Raw genomic sequence first — 4,960 nt, forward strand, 5'->3', positions numbered from 1 at the left:
AGGAGAGGAGAGGAGAGGAGAGGAGAGGAGAGGAGAGGAAACAAAGGCTAGTCGTAGGGGAAGAGAGATTGTCCTGGAAGGGCACACAACACAGTTAAAGGAAAGAAGTAGACAAGGACACTGCTCATTGTTGCTTTCCTTCTCTCCAGAAAAAGACTCTCTCAGAGACAGGGTGTAGATTCCCCACCCCCCAGGAAAGGGTCCCAAAGGAGAAGAGACAGCCCAGAAGTGATTCCTGGAGACACTCAGAGAAGTCCTGCCTGATGTGCCACTCAGATTCCCTTAAGAAACTGAGAGGCAGAGTGTAAGGTGGTGGTGACAAAGGGCCTGTGGGAAAGGGATAGAGACAACAGAGGTGGGGGGAGGGGGAAGTCTATACCCCTCAGAGGGCCAACTCCTTCAGACTCCATGACCATTCTTCGTCCCCTCCCGCCCCCCAGTACGTGAAGCTTTCTTTACAGGAAGTTGCCAAAGCTGAGACCTTAGAAACTACTGCCTATAGAGTAAGCCCCGTGAAGGCCCTAATCAGGTGTGAAGCATCGCGGTGACAATCTAGTATGCCAGGGGATGGCCAAGATGTCCCGGACACGCTCGCTTGTCTCCTCCTGCACTACTACTGGGACAGTAATCAGGGCTCTTTCCCAAAACAAACGCAGGGAGATTGGAACAAGACTCTGAAACCTAGAGGGAGGAACCCTCCGCCCCCAGCTCCCTCTTTTAACTCTCCGAAACCAAGGAGGAGTTGGTTTTACACGAACTTTCACCTCCACACCTCTTCCCTTCACCCCTCAATTTAACAAACGGATGCTTCCCTTTCAGATCGCCTCCCCCTTTCATCTTTCAGGAAAGAAAAGAATAAAAGGGAACCTAAGCAACTTTAAAAGGCCTGGAGGGGAAGTTGGGGAAGGAGGAGGAAAAGAAAGAAAGCAATCTTTTGGGCCCTCCACTTCTTCCCATTACCTCTGTTGCCTATGCTCTCCCTCTTTACAGTACCCCCACCCCCTCCTGCCCTGCCCTGGACCGTCTCCCATTCCCTCCCTTCTCCTTCGGGTCGGACATATGGAACCCATTTCGCTGGTGACATTGAAGAGCCGCCGGTGCGCCCGCCTTCCGCCATGGCGCCCCCGAGGCCCCCCGCGCTTCTTCGTGGCCCCGTCAGTCGCCACTTCTTTCGCCTGGCGACTCGGTCACCTCTCAGACTGGGTCCCGCACCAACCTGGGTTGCCCGCAGCCCGAAGCCCGCTTTGGTGGGACCGCAGGCTCGCCCTACCCGGAGCATCCCTGGGCAGGAGCCGTGCTCCGGGCTCCGCAGGCGGAACAAAGCCGGGGGCGGGGGCGAGGCGCAGGCCGGCCTCTTTCTCCCTCATCTCCAGCCCCCCAGCACGGCGGGGGTGCTCCCGGGCCAAGCGACCAGGATGTGGCCGGCCCAGGCGCATCCCCAGCCCGGGCCGAGGGTCCCGGGACTGGCCATCAACTCTCAAGCGTTCCCCGCACCCCGCCGCCCGCCGAGGCTCGCACCCTAGTCCGAGACCGCACAGGTAAGTGTGCGGTGCTCAGTCCAGCGCCCTGCGGCCGGGTGGATGCGGAGAGAGGGTCGCGGATACCCTCACTCCCCACGTTGGCATCTGAATGCTAGACAAAGATCAGAACTTAGAGGAGGTGGTGTGGAACTGAGATTGGGGTCCGGGGCCCTGGGGTGTAGGGCGAGTGTGGAAGAATGTGGAGCTGTACCTGTGAGTAGACAAGATCTGATCAGGGTTTGGGGAGCTCTGGGGTTCAGAAAATATGAAGACTTTGGAGGATTTTCCCGGGGGGGGGGGCGGAGATGGGAGCTGTGGGTGGAGAGGGAGCCGAAGCTGGGCCTGGTTTGCACCACCCAGCTGCCACTGTGGGCCAGCCCTTTAACACCTAGGAGTTATTTGAAGCTGAAATGACAAGAGGTTATGCGGAGGCTGGGTGTTAAGTTGAGAAGGTAGGAGAGGGCTTGATTTATGGCTTTCAGGGAAGCTATGTTTACTATCTGCCTGCTCTGGAAACCAAAAACCAAACAGAGTAGAGGCGGGGAGAAGCCGCTTTCCTTGGAGTGAGAGGCAAAGCCAGGCTGATACTACGTTAGGATTTATTTTCTCAGATGCAAAAAGACCCCGGGAATCACCTCTTCACGGGCGAAGGGTGTGGTGCTTTTGTGAGGCATAAGGAGGGTGCAGGCACGCACATGTGGAGATTGTTTGTGGACTGTGAGAGTGGGCCTAAACACTGGCTTGTATGGATATGCTCTGATTGGCGTTGCAGTTACATAGAATTAGTTCGTGGGTGGATATAAAGAGCCAGGAGTGGGACTGGGTGTCCTCTGGTCCTGGTACCTTGGAATGGGGTAGCTCTGGGTAGCATTCCCTGTCTCTTTATGCTGTCCGTGAGGTGCTGCTTCTCCTGCCTGGCCTTTCTTTCTTCTAAAAAGTCACAGGCAGCAAAGCCAGCTTGTTCAGGGCCTCTGACCAGAGCTCCCCTTTCCTTTCTGTGTCTGTACTGCCTGCCCACGCCCACACTGGCTGATCTTCACTTTGAATCTGGAACTTTGTAGTGGGACGCGAAAGGGTGTGGGGTGGGGGAGACTTGGTATGGCAAGAGAAGTGGGGGCGACTGAAGTCTGGTCTTGGAAGGCTTGGGTCCCACCATTGCTGCTCACATTCTCCCAGTCTCTGTTGAGAGGTGGTGTTAAATAAACACACAGTTGACCAAAAATAAGGGAACCATGCAAAATGTTGAGGGTGGGGAGAAAACATTTTTGACCCCTAGATAGTTATTTCCGCAGGCCAACTAGTGGCTTGTGTGTTTCTGTCCAGACACAGGCTTTGCCTGCAAATTGTTTTGCATTAAATTTTCTCAGCCACAGAATTATCTTTCCTCGCCTCCAGCTAAACTTGCATTTTTCCACCAGACACTTGGGCCCGAACCAATGAAATCTGAGAGGAAGCGGCTGGGCCCTAAGTGGCCGTAATTTAATTGATTTTATCATAAATCATCAACTTGATGAAGAACCCGAGGTTTCAGTGAAGTAAATTGATATTAATGGGAGTTTCTTGAAATGCAAACCCACTGCATTGTTGGGGCATCTTGAGCTGAGAAGGTGGATTGTCTGTTTCTCAAGAGCTGAGAGCTCAACCTGGCGCCCAGTGCAGCTTGGGGTGGGTGTGTAGGAAATTCTACTTTGAGGGCCAGCTGTCTGCAGACAGAGCTCTGGGGGGAACACAGCAGAGAAAGGAACTTTGTTGGGGTGCGAGCAGACTCTGGCTCTGAGGACCCCCCCTTTCACACACACACACACACACACACACACACACACACACACACACACACATTGGCCATCCTAGAAATGCTGATTGTCAATTGAGGGGTTGGGGGAGGGCAACTTTGGAAGCTGGTAGGTGTGTGGGCAGAGGTGGGGGGATTGGGGTGAGAAGGCCAGGCTGGTACAATGGGCTTATTGATGCCTGGTTAAAAATTGCCAGGTTGAAGCCTTCCTCTTCTAATTATACAAATTAATTATTTACTACTCAGATTGCTGCATCCAAAAATAGCATTTTTGATTTGATAGGGAGTGTAGAAAACAACCCATCCTCCACTCAGAAGAGGAGCAGTGAGACCCACTGTTTCTGTGGGGCAAGACAGGACCCAGACCGGGATGTGTGTGCTCAGTGGTAACCGAGGAAACATGCAAATCCCTGGAGGAAGTATTTTGCATCTGATAACAATGGCGCTGGTGCACTTATCAGCTGGACTCAGTTTGTTATTATTTGCCCTTTCTCATATTTACATTAGGACATAGAGAATTACTAATATTCAGCCTGAAAGGGAACCTTGGGGATTGTTTATTTACTCTGCTCCTTCACCTCTATACAAACAGCTTGGCTTTAAAGAGGGGTACACTGAGGCCCAAAGAGTCACACAACCAAGCTGCCATGATTAAAGGCCTAGTCTCCTAGAGCTCAAGACTGTGGCAATCAAAACCCACTGTGGGCCTCAGTTTCCCTCTCTGCTACAATGGCAGAGTTGGACTAGACACCTCAAGTTCTCCCTCATTCTGCTCTTGGGTGCCTGTCAGAGTCTCCATCTTCTGTGGGATATTGCTTGGGAGTGACTTGCTGTGTGTCTGGCAGTTCTGTGGCTATCTGACTGTAGACGTCACTGCATGGTTTGTTTGCAAAATTCGGAGTTTGTCTGTGCTTGTACCTCTAGGAAGTAAGTCCTCTGGACTCTGTTTTTGAAGGGATTCCTGCTCTCAACAGAATGGAAGTCCAGGTCAAGAGCAATAAAGATTGAGGTCTAGCTAGATGGGGTGAGCTGGGATTGGCACAGGGTTTAAGGGAGATGGGCCTTAACTTCACCAGATGGGCCTTAACTTTCTTGTTAGATGCTAAACCAGGGCTGGAGTTGTTCAAAATCCAGCATCTGATTTCCTCTTACCTTAGCCCAAGACCTGGATTGTGGGGTTACAGTTTAGAATCTGTGAAAGCAGGTGCAGCTTCCCCACAGATTCAGCCTTGACCCTGGATGTTTAGACCTTCTTTATCTGGGAGAGGGCATGGCGTACACAGTGTGCCATAGCACCATACTGTCTGTCCTTCCAGGGTAACTAGAAAGGAGGCCAGCAAAATGGAAGACCCCTACTTTGTTCCACTCTGTTTTCTTTTTCTTCTTCCAAATACAGAGATAGGAAACTAGAAAGCAATGGCTTCCCAGATGAACAGCTACGTGAAGGGCAATTTCTTTTGGGATCAAGGATATAAGGAGGATGATGGGTTTCAGGGAGTTTTAGGATGCCCAGGAAAAGTATGGCTTGGGGATTCTGAGGGCAGAAAGTGGAGACAGCGAAGTAACTTCATTTTTAGAAATCCCAGGACTATCTGATCAGATAGTCCAGTCCTCCAAACCTATTTTGAGAGAGAAAGTTATTTAAAAA

General features: G+C 51.7%; 1 protein-coding gene across 2 annotated transcripts in view; it reads left to right on the forward strand.

The window, feature by feature from the left end:
- Hoxb3 (homeobox B3) overlaps positions 1-4,960 on the forward strand; it is a 20,204-nt gene that overhangs the window by 3,903 nt on the left and 11,341 nt on the right. The gene's annotated exons all lie outside the window — the stretch shown is intronic.

This window comes from Mastomys coucha, unplaced genomic scaffold, assembly GCF_008632895.1.
Source record: "Mastomys coucha isolate ucsf_1 unplaced genomic scaffold, UCSF_Mcou_1 pScaffold5, whole genome shotgun sequence".
Lineage (NCBI taxonomy): Eukaryota > Metazoa > Chordata > Mammalia > Rodentia > Muridae > Mastomys > Mastomys coucha.